The sequence below is a fragment of the Microtus oregoni genome, unplaced genomic scaffold, assembly GCF_018167655.1.
Source record: "Microtus oregoni isolate MIOR12 unplaced genomic scaffold, Mior012 000010F_ref0000083, whole genome shotgun sequence".
Lineage (NCBI taxonomy): Eukaryota > Metazoa > Chordata > Mammalia > Rodentia > Cricetidae > Microtus > Microtus oregoni.
In genome coordinates, this window is record NW_024543069.1 from 49084999 (window position 1) to 49098168 (window position 13170).

The window sequence follows — 13170 nt, forward strand, 5'->3', positions numbered from 1 at the left end:
GACCTGTATTTCTTAAATATACATAACATTTTAAATGAATTGCACAATCACAATACCATAATCAAGAGCAGATATATATATTTACATATATATGTATATATACCAAAATTTATCTTAAATTTGTTTCAATAGACCAAGATCCATATCAATGCAAAGTATTGATCTCTATACCATATCCCCATTTAAATGTAAACAAATAATTATATATAATTATTTAGGAAATTTGGGTGTACTTCTCTCCAAACAGCTTCCTACTTTTTGTTGGACAAAGTAATTAGGGGGGAGAGTGTTTATGGTGACTTTTTGGGGGTTCTTGGCCCATCAAACCACATTGGTCAGGAAGGAATCCACAGGTTCTCATCCTTTGTGGCAACAAAAGCAGAACCTCATTTACAAAGCAACAAATCCTTTGACCCAAATTTTGGAATCAATATACCTTTACAATATATTTATATTGGTTTAGCTTAAGACCATACAATGAAATGTCTCTTTGTACTTAGCTCCTTCACAGTCAAAAAATTCAAAGAAAACACAATATTATATATAATTAAGACTCTGTGTATATTTCATATTTATGTGGCTTATTTTTCTTACTCTGTTCCTTTTCCTACAAGTTTAGTATTTATTTTATTATCTTACTCCTTTAATCTATGACTATCTGTATTCTTTTATATTATATTTACTGTCTATTTACTCCTTTTCTTCTTTCTCCCAAGCCTATGTACATTTTTTAAACACACTGAGTCTCATTTAAAGGTCTTTTATGTATGACCCTGTCCTATTATATATCTGCAATCCTTTTCTGTCCATTTGTGCTTCTTAAAAAGCTAAGAGGCGTGCTATGACAAAGATCAACATTGCTTTGCCTTTTCACTTTACCCAGTCAAACCTGGTGGAGACATGTTCACTTTCTCTGCAAGCCATGCATGTTGTCCTAGATCCAAGGATGTAGCAGATATATGTCGAGCCATTAAGCAGTTTGTAACATGCTGCTTATGCTCTTTAGCTAAACCTGAAAAAGTTTGTGTGGGTGGAACCATAAAGCTACCATGTTAAACCATGCATTTCTTCTTCTTTTGCTACTGCTGAATCAGGAAGACCTGTCTTAAAGGATCTGCAGCATGCTACGAGCAATAAATACCCATTCGGAAAAAAAAATTAATTAAATTTTGTTTTAATGTCTAGAATTCCTTTTCAAGCCCTCACAGGTTTTATGTAAATTGAGTTAGTACATGTTGGATCATCAATTTGTTTATGAAGGCTGCTGTCTATAGTAGAAGGCTGCTTGTTTGTTCCCAACTACCCTGACCAAGAAATAATGACCCAGAAACTATATTATTTAAATCACTGCTTGGCCAATTACTTAGGTGTATTGCTGGCTAGCCTTTATATCTTTGGTTAAACCATTTCTATTATTTTACCATGAGGCTTGCAGCCTCCTGGCAAGGTTCTAGCTGGCAGCTTTCCTCTCTGGAAGCTATATGGCTTCCCACTGACTCTTCTTACTCTCTCTCTCTCCATATATGTATATATATATATATACATATACATATGTATATGTATATATATACACATATAATTTTTTGTAGCTTAATGAGTTTTCATGGAACCTGGGATAATCTCTCTCTCTCTCTCTCTCTCTCTATATATATATATATATATATATATATATATATATATATATGTGTGTGTGTGTGTGTATACATATATATTTACACACATATATATATTCCAGCCTCGCTATACTTTGTTAAGCCATTTGTCAAAAACAGCTTCTTTATTAACCAATAAGAGAAACACACATACAGAAGGACCTCCCACATCATATATCTAATTGTATTAATTTTCACTCTTTTTCCATATTAATTTCTGGGTATGGCTCCTTCACTGTTTTGCACTTACCTGCCCTCTGATGCACTAATATTTTTACATCCATATATATATAATTCATGTAATATACTTAGCCATGAATCAAATTGAGAGGTAGGAAGATAGCCATCTCTTTCAAATCTTCCTATATGATGTCATAGATAACTATAATAGACTTGATCAACTCTGACATTCTTGGCCAGGGAATTCTTATTTTCATATTTATTACTCTTGTTCCTTGTCTTGATTTTATGATTACTTGAAACACCGAATGAGATATAAGAAAAAGAAATTTTTCTGCTATTAGATATTTCTATAAGAAATTACCATAGATTGGGTGAATTAAACAGCAAATACTTTGGTGTTTTATCTTTGTTTTTTTGATTGTTTCAAATTCAAGAGGATGGGAAGTTTATGACAATGATGTTAGCTAATATGGAACTTCTCACTGGTTTTCTTATGGTAATTCCTGTCTATGTTCTTCTAAAGCAGAGGAAAAGGATCTGTGTTATCGCTCCATTTAGAGAGTTCAATCTTACCATTATGTTCTGAAAGAAAGAATTCCACCAAACATAATTATTTCCCCAAAGAATAGTTCTACAATTGTATCTGGTAGTTCATTTTTTTACCAAAAATTATTTTATATAGCTTAATGAGTTTTCATGGAATCTGGGATAATCTCCAGACTTTTCAGCCTAGGAATAGAAGCTATTTCACAATTTCAATTCGGTTTGTTTGTTTTCTATATTTCTGCTCTCTGCTGTCTGCTCTGAACTAGTTTTAACCATACACTCCACAAGTCCATCTCTTCTTGTGCTTTTGTACATATGGTTCCCTCCACCTGAAATGCCTTCCATCTTTTTGTACTGAGAGAAATACTTACTTATCCTTCAAAACCCAGTCCCATTGATGTCGTTCCTGACCTCATCTTACAGAAAAGCTGACAATCCTTCCTCTAATTCCATCCCACACTGATTACTTTCTGATGTAGCACTCGGCCCCAGAGAGCAGCGATGTCGTGTTATGAAAGTATATCTTTTATTCTAAAAGACTGGAACTTATGCTGGACACCACAGCCAGAATTAATAAAACATCCAGAGGTCACTTAAGGCTTAAGGGGACTAGCCTACTTAATCTGTTTGCTTAACTTGTCTCTATTTAAGAAAACAATGTAACAACCAAACTTACTTACCTTGAATTTTCAAGGTAGTCAACTTTTACATCCTAAGAGAATGCCTGGCTGCAATCTTGAATTATGTATTCTTACATGCCTGTGACCCAGAAAAATATTTAGGTGTATCATGGTTCCCTGACCTGTGGGAAGCCCAAGGACTGCCCACCTCTATCCAGGTCTCGTAAGGTGAGCATCCAAACTGCCTAGGCTCCCACAAAGCCAGTACGTGCAGTAGGATCAAAAACCTACTGCGATTGTTCTTGAGTTCTCAGTATTCCTCATTGTCTGCTATGTTCAGCTAGTCCAGATTTAGTACAGCATGGATGCACTATTTGTGATGCAGTGTATTCACTAATGAATATAACTTGTACATCAAGACTGGGATGTGAGTATGCTATGAGTTCATGGTGTGAAATTTCCTAAAACATTATAAAAATATTATGGGTAAAATTACCAGGAAAGAAACTTCTGAGCAGACATCATGGACCCAGGGAGTGCAAGCTACAGTGACAACAGTCAGGAGCAACCTCATCTCTTTGGTAGTGCGATTCACTTTTGGTATCAGCCTAGGGAAGATAATAACTCAACTCGACGGAATGCTGGAGGCAGTAAAGCATTTTCTTTTCTTCTCTAAAACAGACAGTGGGTTTAGATTTACTTCTCTGTCTATCATGTTTCTGCCATACTTATAATTTATAGATTCACTAAATGTCTTTATATGTCATCCAATGTATAGGTAAATATTTCTTAGAAGGAGTAAATTTTAGCCATCAAAAAAGGCTGTTTTTTTCCTCCTTCAAGGAAATTTTGTCTTTTCTTACTGCTTCAAGATCTCTCCTATTTTACTTTTTCTGGACTTCTAGAATTATTGAAAACCACATTGAAGTTCTATGTCTGTATAAATTACTGTTACAACAGACATGGTAATTCTCCGTTGGAGAAAAATACATGTTCTTTTCTTTTAAAGTCATGCCTGTGTCTGGAACAAGTGGAAGTGTTTCTTTTCATGATTAAAATGCATGTCCTAAATGACAAAATCTTGTTTTACATAGCCCAAACTGACTCTCATTGATTATAAATACAAGGATTGGTAGTAGTCATCTTTGAAGCAGGTCCCCAGTTACCCATATCCACATATTCCCCTCTTTTGTATAATTCCTTTCCCCTGAATATGGACCGGATATAAGGATTTTTTTTAGTAAATAGAATATAGCAAATTTATAGGACAATATCAGTTACTAAGTTAAGTGTAGAACATGGCTTTAGTTTTTCTAATGTGTTTTTCCATCAAATACTTCAGATAGAGAGCTAGTAATATTGTGAATATCTCTATTGTGAGGCACAAATGGAAATTAAATAAAATTGTCATTCCTGCACCATATGAAGAACTGAATTCTGCTACCATAGGAGCTATTGTAAAAGTGTTTTTCTCTGCTAGAGACCCCGAATGAGATTATAGCCTATAAACACCTCATTTAAAGCCTTAGGGAATTCCCGAGAAGGAAGACTCAGCTAAAATCTGTCTAAAATCCTGTGACACTTAGGACAATAAATGTTGTTGCTAAGTTCTAGAGTTTTAAATGTCTATTCATAGACAACTAACAAATTACTCTAAAGATATGGTATCATTATATACACAGCAATGATTATTAATTCAGTGTAAAGAGAACAGAAAAAATGGTAGTATTGGTTCAGGTTATATGAAAGACAAATGGTCACAAATACTGTGGTAGTTTGAAGGAAATTGTTTCACAAAATCATAGCATTATTAGGAGGTATAACCTTGTTGGAGTAGGTTTTGTCTTATTGGAGGAAGTGTGTCACTGGGGAGGCAGGCTTTGAAGTCTCTTATATGTTCAAACCAAACCCAGTGAAACAGATGACTTCTTGTTTTCTGAAAAAGATGTAGAACTCTCCAGTACCATTTCACCACCATGTCTGCCTGCAGACCACCAACCATGTCCTACCATAATGATAATGGACTAAGCCTTTGAACTTTAAGCCATCAATTAAATGTTTTTCTTTATTAAAGTTGCCATGGTCATTGTGTCTCTTCATATCTATAGAAACTCTAGAAAATACAAATACCAACATTATACATCACATGATATATGATAAAGTGTCTTAAATGTGATTTGCAGAACATTTGAAATGAAACATTACCACCCAAATCATACGTTCCATCCTAAATCAGCTGCATTCCATGTTTGCATAGATGACACCGCCATTATTTCCTCCAGCCTGCTGCCCTAGATTGGTGCTATATTATATTATCTCTATCTATCTATCTATCTATCTATCTATCTATCTTCTATCTATCTATCATCTAACTCTCTGTATGTGTGTGTGTGTCTGAGGGAGAGAGAGGGAGAGAGGGAGAGACGGAGAGAGGGAGAGAGAGAGAGAGAGAGAGAGAGAGAGAGAGAGAGAGAGAATAAATGCATGTGTGCACATTCATGCATACGAAGGCATGCAGGGGCCAGAAGAGGGCCTAGATCCCCTGGAATGGGAGTTACACACAGTTTTGAACCATTTTACCTGGATGATAGGAAAACAATTCTGGTTTCCTATAAAGATAGAAAGTGATCTTAATTGTTAAGGTCCTAGTAGTATTATTTTTTGTTTTGATTTTTTTTAACAGAACCTACCCCTACAACCTGGGTATAAACATGTTGAGATGGAACCAGAAAAAAAGATTCAAGGAAGAAATGAAACAGAAACAGAAACAAGTATGAGATCTATTTCTTTTGTAAGAGTATAAGTATGTATAACACTGATGTCTTGTACTGTGGTACAGAATTCCATTCTGAAAAAATAGTGTGAGAAAATATGTGTTATGGATCATGAGGAAGTAAATGAATGGACTACAGTGCATTTTTTGATTTTTAACATCCAAATGGATTACTAATTTAATTAAGGGTGCTCTGATTTTGACAATAAAAACTTAAAATAAAGTAGATGGTCTCTCTTCCAACTCTATAACAGTTGTGCTAGTCTGTGCGGGCTAGGTTCCTTCTGTCAGATATCCTATTGTGATCTTAAGTTTTCAAGGTATAGTGTGGGCTCAGAGAGGGGCTAAAAATTTCAGTGTCCAAAGAAATGCCTCCGGATGTTATTTTAAAGGGAAAATTTTGCCTCCTTTCCATTTATCTACTTATTTGGTTCACCAGTAATTTTGTCAATTCAGGGATTTCTGTAATATGTTAAATGTTAAATTGACAAGTGATAGTACATTTCTTGTTAATGGGTCCCATTGAGACAGAGGGAAAGATGCTTATTCAACAGTTAAAATCAAGATTTATTGGAGACTAATATTCCAGAAGCAGAGATATTGGATAACATTATCAAATAAATGTAAAAGAATCAAGGCTACTATAAAAAAAACTATGATAAAGGTGACATAAAGAGAAAACTAAAAAATAAGACTAATAAGTGTTATTAAGACAAAAAGGAAACAATTTGTTTTTGTAGACTGTTTCTGTTGTTCTTTTGAGACAAGACCTCATATAACTCAGGCTGGTCTCAAGTTGGTGAGAAAACCTAAGATAACTGTGACTCCTTATATCCTCCCTTCTTCACTCCTCAAGTGCTGAGATTAGAGGAGGGCTCCCCTATAGACACACACACAGACACATACACACGTATGTGTATATACATCATGTGCCTGTGTGTGCATGCGTGTGTGTGCCTGTGTGTGCATAATGTTACTAATACATAATGTTACTGTAATATTCTGAAGTCATCTTAGTAATCATATAAACTTCATACTCCTGATACTTTAAGATAATGATTGAATATTTTTGTGGTTTTCTTGTAGCAATCTGGGTGACCTAAATGGGATAGCCATAATGTTTGACCTTACTTTAGAATCTAATCTTTTTTTCTCTATAAGAATCCAGAAACACTTCACAAAAAGGATGTTTTCCACAATGACTGATGTGGCAAGCTGCAGTGACAGTTTCAAACAGCAAGCTTACTGTGTCCTTTGCATTATAAATGTTCAGGAACTGTGTCAAGAAGATAATGTGTATTTGTTAATCTACAGTATGGTTGGACTCGTTTTGCTGTGGAAAATAGCATTTTTTTTTCACTTCTAAGCATGTGTCAGGACCCCTTATACACGTCCTGCCTCTGTTTGAGCTCTACCACTATCATTCAGGTATTATTAGCCATCTCAGCCAAGAATGGTAGAATATCTAAACTATTCCCCAGCAATAATCAACCTCAACAAATTTATATGTGACTTCAGTCTAACCCAGTCAACTTAAGTAAAATAAAATCACCAGTCTAATGAGGGATCTCCATCTGTGTGCTGTGATTACCATTGATAAACAAAGAAACTGCTTTGGGCCCATAGCAGACCTATAGGGGAACAGATCTAGGTGGGAAAAACTAAGCTGAATGCTGGAAGAAAGGAGGGAGAGTCAAGAGAAGCCATGGAACCTCCACAGGAGACAGACAAACCCAACTTTACTTGGTTAACCACAGGCATATGGGGATACACAGATTAATAGAAATGGATTAAATTAAGATGTAATACTTAGCCAATAAGAAGCTAAAGCTAATGGACCAAGCAGTAATTTAATTAATGCAGTTTCTCTGTGATAACTTTGGGGATAAATGACAGGGAACTAACTAGTGGCCTCCTTCAACACCAGTCAACTAAGATTTGTGAGGAATAATAAAAGATAGGTATTTGAAGTTATTCAACCTTGAAAAGGTTTTGCATAAAATAACAGCTATTATAAACAATGATGTTGAACATGCAAAAACTACTCTTAAAGTACTAATATTTTCATTCAATCATCAAGCAAGTGTATGGGCCCTTAATTTTAAGGTTACAAGTGAAGAATTCGAATTTTGACATTCTGTATAAAAATCTGACATTCCAAATATTTAAACAAAATTTAAGTAGCCACCAGGCAGTGATGGCACATGTCTTTAATCCCATCACTTGTGAGGCAGAGGCAGGTGGATCTCTATGAGTTCAAGGCCAGCCTGGTCTACAAGAGCTAGTTCCCGGACAGGCTCTAAAGCTGCAGAGAAACCCTGCCTCAAAAAAATTAAGTAACCTAACAGTTTTATATAAGTAAAGTATTTTCATATTTCAAAATCAGAGCCAAATTTTTCATAATATAAATCTCCTTTTGTTGGGATAAAAGAATCAATAAAGATATAGTCCATCAAATGTATAAATGTCATTGATTGGCAAATTTTATTGAGCACTTGTTCTTTGTCAGGTTCTATGAGATCTGCTTAGTGTTCCTTTCAAATTTAACCTTTGGTGACACACAATCTGTGCTTCTTACATGAAATTTATACATACTCAGGGTATAGTTTAATTAAGCATAAAGCCACAGAGTTTAGGCTTGTCACACTTTTTCTCGGTCAGTTTGTAGACTGCCAATGCCCAGAGCCTGTCTAGGATTTAACAGTAGCAACTTCTGCAGCACCTGCAAAACAGAACAAGAAGATTCTCTTGTCAGAATCAGCAGGCAGACTCTTCAACAGGGATGAGTGCCAGGGAACATCAGTGCTGGCTGGCCTGGGTCCTTTGGAAGGATTCTACTTTGCTAAATGATGAGGAGTCAGCTACAAAAAGACACTCAAGGAAACTCATCTTTCTCATTGTGAAGCAGCTTAACTACTACTTAATAAGGTGCCAAAGAGGAATGGTGCTGAGGGAAGCAGCTATCTCTTACCAGATAGGGATAGCCCTCCACGTATGTGTGTGTGTGTGTGTGTGTGTGTGTGTGTGTGTGTGTGTTTATGAATGTTTGCCTATAGATAAGCTTGTGTATCATGTACATGCTGTGCTTGGAGCAACCAAAAGATGCTAGGTTTCTTGATCTGGACTTACAGAAGGTTGGGAGCTATCCTGTGGGCACTGTGGAAGAGCAATCAGTGTATTAAACTCTGAGCCATCTCTCCAATCCCTTAATGTTATTCTCACTAAACTTCAGTATCATTTAGGTACCATATTTAAACATAAATAATTCTGAGTTTAATTCTTGAAGGTTAAGAATAAACAGGCCTGTGGTTAACCTCAGAAATTTGTATTTTTAGGAAACATTGTTCAGCTTCATGGGCAGACATGTTTTATCCACACTGTTTTAAGTGCTTAGGTAGAAGAGAATCCCAAGTTCTTTTATAGCATGCAGCAAGGAAACATGTAACATAGTTACAACATAGCAATACTGACTCAACCTAGCCTCAGGTAAATGCTAGTAACCAGGGAAGTAGGGCCTATATGACATAAGGGAAGTAGCAAAGGCCAGTGGGTACTGAGAAGCAACTGATCTCTTATTTCTTAATGTGGTTCAAATTAATGGTTCATTTGGTCATTAGTTTTTTTTTTTTTATGTACTGAATGTATCAGGTCCAGGCATAAGTTTACAAGACTAAAAGAGTTTATTGGAAATTATCTTTGCCCTCACATTAATATGGCCCCTGGAGGCAGCATGACCCACAGACATCAATATGGATTCAGTAGGCAGCCCAGATAGAGTACATTCATGGACTTCAGTGGTAACACAGGCCACAGACATCAACACAGACCCCCGCTGTAGTAGGACCATGGACCCAGACAAGGCCTTTGGTGGCAGCATAAGCCTGGATATCACTATGGCCTCAGTTGACAACAGCAGGCCACTCACATCAATAAGGCCTCCAGGGCCATGAATATCAGCCTGATTTCAAGTTGCTGTAGGGCCACAAACATCCACATGATCCTCTGCTTCAACACTGACTGGGAAAGTAGACCACGGATACCAAAGTGGTCTCCAGGAACAGCACAGACCATAGAGCTCCTCTGAGGAAGTCAAATCCAGAAAATGAACTCTTTTTTATCGTGGATATCCTGTCATTGCTTAGAATCAGGGTGATCATGCAACTGGGCAGCATTTTGTGGGGTGTAGTGTTGGAGGGCAATCTCCTGGCTGGTGCACACTACCTGGTCAGCCCTACTCAGCAAGTTCATGTCCAGTGTGCCCACCCCTCCACCACAGTCCTCTCTCACACCTATTACCACTGTCACATCTCCACTCTCACATCTCCACTTCTACCACTCACTCATTTCTCATCCATCTTTCCCACATCTCAATCTCATATGTGTTTGCCATAGTGACATTGGAAACTGCAATGTGTCACACAGTATTATTTTATCTAAACAGTTTTACACGCAAATATTTATTGCAATGAGTTGTTTGATGAGTTCAAGGTTCTGGTTTCAGACATGCCATAAATACTGGTCTATTGTTGAGATACATCTTGTATATCCTGCTGTTGCCCAGAATCAATGTGATCTTGAGGCTAGGTAAGGCACATAGGGGCAGTTTCCATGCAAGCTCCAGGCTGCTGCATACCTCCCTGACCTCTCTGTCTGCTGCTCTGAGAGTCCCTAGGCTCAATTTTTTAGGCTGCAGGCACTACCACTGTCCTGTGTTCTCTGTCTCCTAGCAGGGCAAGCCAGGTAGAGCTGCAGCCACAAAGACTCCATGTGAGGGCTGATCAGTGAGCCTATTCAATAATGACACCTGGTTCTGTAGGACCAGCTCCTTCATTCACTCCAGCAGCCCATACATGGAGTAGATGTAGTATACTGACTCAGTGATATGCATCTGGGCCTGAATGGCAACAGAATTGTTGAGCTTGACCATGCAGACCTTTCCATGGTTTCTCTGGCCACTCATTCATGAGTCCAGTAAATGATGCCAATTTGGAGACTCAGGGAAAAGACTCTTTGACCTCCTAAACAATTTTCTATTTGCTATTATGAACAAAGTTTCTTGAAGCTTTGGAGATCGAATATTTACATCTGATCCTAATGTTCTTGTCCTGGAAGCCTATGCTAGCAGTGAAAGCCAATCAACTAGGCTCAGACTGTTTATTTTATTTATAAGGAGAGGGGTAAATGGGGAATTATGGAGGTGAATTTGATCAAAGCCTGTTATGAAATTGTCAAAGAACTAATAAAGTACTTAACAATTTTAACCTTTTAATTATAAGTACAAATGCTTGTCTGCTTAGGAGCATGTGCACATGAGTACATTTGCCTGTGCAGGCCAAAAGAAGGTATCAGATTCTCACAACCTTGAGTGGGAGGTGGTTGTGAAATCTTGGACATGGTTGCTGTGAACTCTCCAAAATCAGCAAGTACTCTTAACCATTAAACTGTGTCTCAAGACTCTTGATTTTTATATCGTAAATGCATTTAGGTTCTAGATAATTTAGTATTGGAGGACTAATAAGTCATTACTGATATGGGAATCCCCTCTGAATGCTGTGAATAACATTGGTTAATAAAGGAACTGCTTTGGGCCTATAGAAGAGCTATAGGGGAACAGAGCTAGGCAGGGAAAACAAAACTGAATGCAGGGAGAAAGGATGTGTAGTCAAAAAGAAGCCATGGAGCCTCCACCAGAGACAGAGGCACTGAAACTTTGCTGGCAGGCCACAACCTAGTGGTGACGCATAGATTAATAGAAATGGGTTAATTTAAGATGTAAAAGTTAGCAAATAAGTAGCTAAAGCTAATGAGTCAAGCAGTGTTTTAAATAATATAGTTTCTGTGTGATTATTTTGGGGCTGAATGGCTGGAACAACCAAGTGGCTCCTCCAACAAAATGGAGCCAACATAGTAGACTAAATCCACATAAAACCCGAGAAGTCTTGAAAAGGAATTCTAGATACTTAAAAACAAATTTCACCCATATCCACCTCCCCCCAACAATGGGCTATGCTTGCTGGAGGCATGCTGCAGCTTTCTTAAGAGAGGTTTTTTGATCCCATAATATTCAGCGAGACACATCTGATCCTGGCAGCACCAATAACTTTAAGAGGAACATGGGCTTCAAAGAGGCTCCTTATGGAGTTGGTTAGCCATTTGGGCAAGAAACGGCTATGCTTTCTGTAGGAAAATATGGGCAAAAATAAAAACCCAAATCGAAGGTTTTAAAAATAAATGACTGTAAGGACTGACATTATTCCTTCTCTTTCAGAAGGAGACAAATGTGTTTGTGCAATATTTCCAGAAAGAGGTATAATTAAGAAAGGAAAGAAGAATTGTCTGCATTAGAGATTTTTTGTAAGATAACCCCACATCAGTTAGGCATATGTTACCAGCACACACTCAGAGTGTGGCTTTATAACTAAAATACAATGATGTCATTCTTTCTAAATTTAAACTAGAAGCAGAAATAAAAATAGCATACACTTTTCTCTGAGTACGTAAAATGGCTTTTCAAAAACTCTTATTGTAACTTATTTCATTTTTCTTTAGCAGCCTTACATTTTGACAGAATTTGATCTCTCCTTGAAGGCCACATTGAGCCATACACAACATAATATGACATGAATTTCTTTACTTTCCCGAAAATAATCAAAATAATGAAGGTACTTAATGCAGGAAACTGTGCTAATTAGGGTTTTGTGTTTTTCTTGTTGTTTTGTTTTTGTATTTGTTTTGCAACTAGATACTAGCTAATGTCATGAGTGAGGAAAGATTCTCAGTTTAAGAAATGCCTCAATAAGATTGGCCCACAGGTAAGCCTATGGGGCTTTATTCTTTTAAATGGTTGATGTGCTAAGGCTCCAACCACTGTGCGTTACACAATCCCTTGGTTGGAGGTCTTCAGTTGTTTAAGAAAGCAAACTGAGGGTACTCCTTCCTCCACAGCCTCTCCAGCAAAGGCTATCATTGGAGTTTTTTATTTTAGCCATCCTGACAGGTGTAAGATGATATTTCAAAGTTGTTTTGATTTGCATTTCCCTGATTGCTAAGGAGGTTGAGCATGACCTTAAGTGTCTTTTGGCCATTTGAACTTCCTCTGCTGAGAATTCTCTGTTCAGTTCAGTGCCCCATTTTTTAATTGGGTTAATTAGCATTTTAAAGTCTAGTTTCCTGAGTTCTCTATATAGTTTGGAGATCAGACCATTGTCTGTTGCGGGGTTGGTGAAGATCTTCTCCCAGTCAGTAAGTTGCCTTTTTGTCTTGGTGACAGTGTCCTTTGCTTTACAGAAGATTCTCAGTTTTAGTAGGTCCCATTTATTCAGTGTTGCCCTTAATGTCTGTGCTGTTGGGGTTACACATAGGAAGTGATCTCCTGTGCCCATCTGTTGTAGGGTAC